The 4,722-nt window shown below is 33.0% G+C and overlaps 1 long non-coding RNA gene across 1 annotated transcript; it reads left to right on the top strand.

Annotated features, from left to right (window-relative positions):
• The first annotated feature begins 3,988 nt into the window (after positions 1 to 3,988).
• On the top strand, positions 3,989 to 4,509 carry LOC135944794 (uncharacterized). The gene is made up of 4 exons (XR_010575366.1): positions 3,989 to 4,058; positions 4,111 to 4,179; positions 4,236 to 4,325; positions 4,396 to 4,509. It is a non-coding gene; the product is annotated as an uncharacterized LOC135944794 (long non-coding RNA).
• Positions 4,510 to 4,722: the final 213 nt, after the last annotated feature.

Genomic DNA, 4,722 nt, shown 5'->3' with positions numbered 1-4,722 from the left:
GACTATAATGCTTTGTAATTGTTGATTGACACACGGAAATAATTGCGCGAGTTGTTATTCTCTGGCTAAATTTGCCTCTATCTCAGAGGCATAACACCAGTCAACTGAACTGCTCCCTAGAAGGGTATATAATATAATGCTTTGGCCTTGTTATCCATCAACAAGAGAGACTAATTTTATAAAGCTATAAATACTTAATTTGAATTACATAACATAGCTTTATTTTCAACAAAATTAATTATACTCCCAGGACAATTTAAACTTATTCTGTTAATTCTCAACTGTTAAACTGATAGATCCGAAAAATCTCAAAAATTAAATACACTTTCTGTAGCTTTGCCTGCCGCAGCATGCCACCTAGTGAAAGTTGTTCAAACTTGGTAGCGGTAGAATTGTATGTTTCGATTATCAAACGGGCGATCGAGAGCTATTAACAGTAATTGCAAACAGGCAAAAACAGGCACATATTTAGTGCAATGTGCGATTCAGTTTAAAATTCAAGTTATATTTTGTGAGGTGTTCAGCGAAGAGTGCAATTCAATAATTTCACTGTTCGAACCTGAACAGATTATTTTAACGTGCTTTTGTGCTATATAATAGCATATTATTTGGCATTATCTGCACAAATATTCAGGCCTCAAACTATTAGTTTAAGTTTACTTTTGCTAAAAATTCATGACTCATTATATCAGCACAAAATTTAATTTTTGAGAAGCATAAGCGGGTCAATTTATTCGATCAATTTTAAACAAAAAGATTTTATTATATCTATATAGACTTCGGCTTTTAACACGGGGTTATGATGATCTTTTATTAAATATTTTTCCTGTTTAGGAAGTAAAACAAAAATCATGTTGTACTCTTCAGCTGGATTTTTCATTTTTGTATTATTTTTACGTATTTAATCTGCGAATTGGCCAAAAATGCTGGTTTGAATACTTGGAAAGGTTTGTATATGCTAACGAATATCCGCCAACGAAACTCAATAATAATTACTAACGATGAAAAAACTCCGCCACATTTTGTTAGTATTTATATTGACCGATTTGGTTTTGGCACTAATGGATAATCATCTCTGCTAATCAATTACTCGACGGTAAAAAAATTAATTGAAAGTTTTTAAAAAGCGCTGCATCATTTAATTCGCTATTAATAACACACCGATGGTACACACATTATTTAAGAAAGTGATTCAAATTTGCAACCGCTATTAATTAAAGCTACCTGCAAAATCATCGAAAAAATAAAAGTTAAACTTCTTTCTTTTTCAATCAACTCGAGCTTGTTTGGATGATTAAGCAGGACACCTGTTCCATTTTTTGCTTCCATATTGACTTTAATGCCTAAAAAATAATAAAAGCTCGTGGCTATGAATTATTGAGTGCATGTTGAGTGAATGCGTATGATCACTATTCCACCCAGTCCTTTTCCATTCGCACGTGCCCATCACTGTGGTTAGCAGAGGAACACCTTACTATATTTTTCTCTCTTCGCTGTTTCTTGCGACCTCTTGTTTAATGCCTCGGACGAGTTTAATTTTACTTTTGGAAGAATGACTCGACACGTTAACCTGCAACCTTCATTGTTAATGAAACTTTCTTTTTCAATGCTTCTTCGCCACCACTTAGGGAAGTTCATCCCTCGCGGAAATATGTCTGTTGCGATACTCACAATTTATAGCATGTACTGCATATATTCTGTGCTGCGTAGAATTTATTTCATTTTTGAGGAAATCAGTCTCATGTTAGGAAATCCAATTTCAAGGTACATAAACATTTTTGGAATAATTTCCAATATGGCCTTACTCATTGTAAATGTAACAATGATGCACTTTTATAAAAGAAGCGTGGCTGAGCTATTGAGTAATATTTTTCATGCGATAAACTATTTGGAGAAAACGCACATTAGAAGAAATTCGCTCTTTATGGATTTAATATTACTCTTTTACAGCCTAGCAGTATTTTTCAACTACCTTTTCACATTTAACAAAAATATGTCTTTTGCAAAGATTGGCTTGATATCGTCAGACATGATACTAGTCACAATCAGATTGCAAATTATTTACATGGTAGATTTGTTCGGCTTTGCCTTAAAAAGTCTAAAAGAAAATATAGATAGGAGTAACTTGGCCTCAAGCTCACTTGTGTGGCGCCTGAGGAATGTCAGATACAAAATATGTGATGCGTTTGATAATTTTTTATTGCTCTATCGAGTATGCATATTAATAATCATTATTGATAGAACGACGTACATTGTGTTAAATGTTTACAAAACCTTGGAATCAATCGTTTCAAAAAGTCTAGCATCAGATGAATTTTTGTACAACGCCATCTGGGCCTCCTTGGCTGCTGCTTATTTGATCATCCTCACTTCTAAGTGCATGGAGGCCGAAAATGAGGTTTATTTTTAAATTGGTTTAAAATAATTAATCTCATACACCGATAGTCTATCACATCTGGAGTATTGCTATGGAAAAAAGCAAACAGTCTGCCAAACGATGCTGCTGATCACGTGAGGCTTATTTTTGAGTTAATTATTAATTAATACGATGGCCTATAAATAAAAATATGACTGTTCCTAATTTTTCATGTATTTTGCAGGTGGTGTGGTTTGCCTCAGAAGTGAGATCTAGACCAATTATTATCACGGTCTTTGGAATCTTCTCAGTTAACTATGAATTTCTTTTCCTTGTAAGTCTTGATTGTCCATTAAGTACAACATAAATATCTCTCACGTAAAATAATAGATTTCAGGTTCATGTATAACTAATATTGTTTTACTCGTGCAATCTTCAAAATCTTGAAAAACTATGAGTCTACCGAAGAGGATCGATGAAGGATTTTGAAAATGAAATCAGTCAGCAAAAACAATTCAACCTTTTAAAAATTCAATAAATATTGAGGTTTCTAATTCGATGAACTGCACATTCTGAAAACTTTTCATACTTTTAAAAAATAATAATAATTCACAAATTTGATTTGACATGTTGTTTCCTTTCAAGATCTGCTAATCAATCATTTATCATCAATTTAACATGCTTGCTCGCGCTGAGCACTATTTGTTTAAAGTGGTAAACGTTACATCTATTAGCGAGCTGGCTAAAATTATATGGTTCAAATACAATTAAATTAATGGATTCGGTGGATTCATTTCTTAGTTCAAAATATTTTCATCCCTCGAAGAGGCATCAGTTCCATAGCAAAATGGAAATAGTCTCAACAACTGTGAAATTCGCATTTCTTGTTACCGTGACTTATAACAGAGGAAATTTCCATCCTCGTTCTAAATTGAGCAACGCGCTAGTCGCTTCTGTTATTTTGCTGTGCAACATTCCAGACTTATACCGGCTAGACGAACAGTCTTCTGAATTGAGAAAAGCATCCCTCTCGGGACCAATTATTGTCAGCATCATTGGCAAAGGGTTGAAATTGATGTTGGTTTTGTCTGGAGTTCTCATTTTTTGTTTTAAGAAAAATCGTGTGACCCTTGTTTTGAACAATGTTTTTAAAATTAGAAAACATTTAAATGCTTGTTTTCTTTTATATCCCAAACCATCTTTCTGTATCGACAAATTTTTATTGTTTTCATTTGCTACTCTTACGCTAAATAGTTTGTACACATTCACGAATCTTGTACATAAAATTGAATGGACTATAGCTTATGTTCTTTCTGATTGCTTTCTAAATATCTACAATATTCAAATTGTTATAATTATCAACAAGATGACTGAAAACATGAAATTATTTAACTTTTGCATGCGTAAAAAAGCAAAAGAAGAGCAATGCTTTGACCATTTAAGGAAGATTAGATCTGAAATGCATAAGATTTTCGATGAGTTCCAAGATTTGTATGGGATATATATTTTGATATCCATGGTTTGCCTTTCATTATACGCAACTTTAGATTTTTGCAGAATAGTTGATGTCATTCTTTATAATTTCTTTGTGTATGGGGATTTTAAAAGAGCTCTGCACCTCCCTATTACGCTTCCGTGGCTTGCGAAAGAAATTATCCTGATAATTTTGATAACTAGTTCTTGCACTCGCTGTGAAAAAGAGGTGAAATCATTTTTGGTATATATTATATATAGACTTTTAATATCTTTTATAGTTCAACATTATTCCTCAACTACTGAGAAGGCAATCAAATGTGAATCCCGATATTCCGCTCTCCGATGCAGTTATACATTTTAATAAGCATTAATTGAAATATGTTTTAAATGAAAATTATTTCAGTTGCTATGGTTTGCTGCAGAAGCAAGTGCTAGAACGGTTAAATTTACCGCATGTGGAATTTTTCCAATCAATTACGAGTTCTTCTTCATTGTAAGTAGAATTGTTTGGTTTTCAGTAAACTTTGCTTTTATGGATTTTATTTTCCTTTTTTCGAATGCAGTATATCGGATTCTTTGCAACAAATATGGCGATTTTAATACAAGCGTTGGTGCGATTCTTGATTGACGGAAAAGTGCTGGATGATTAGTAGCCAGGGATATTCAATGAAATTAAGTAATTGCGTCTTCGTTGACGTGATGATTGATTTTTCTACAGTGTTTCCATCTTTTGTGACTTCGAAATGTTTTGTCAATAGAGCACATACATTTAATATAAATTGAGTCTCATTTCACAACTAAATGTTCCATCAGAAGGAAGTCTCCTTTCTATATTCCTGAGTTCCTGACGAATTAAAAATGCTAGTTGAAACAACTTTGTGGCTTCGGCT

This window comes from Cloeon dipterum, chromosome 4, assembly GCF_949628265.1.
Source record: "Cloeon dipterum chromosome 4, ieCloDipt1.1, whole genome shotgun sequence".
NCBI lineage: Eukaryota > Metazoa > Arthropoda > Insecta > Ephemeroptera > Baetidae > Cloeon > Cloeon dipterum.
The sequence above is the reverse complement of the archived record's forward strand: the minus strand, read 5'-3'. Positions and strand labels throughout refer to the sequence as shown.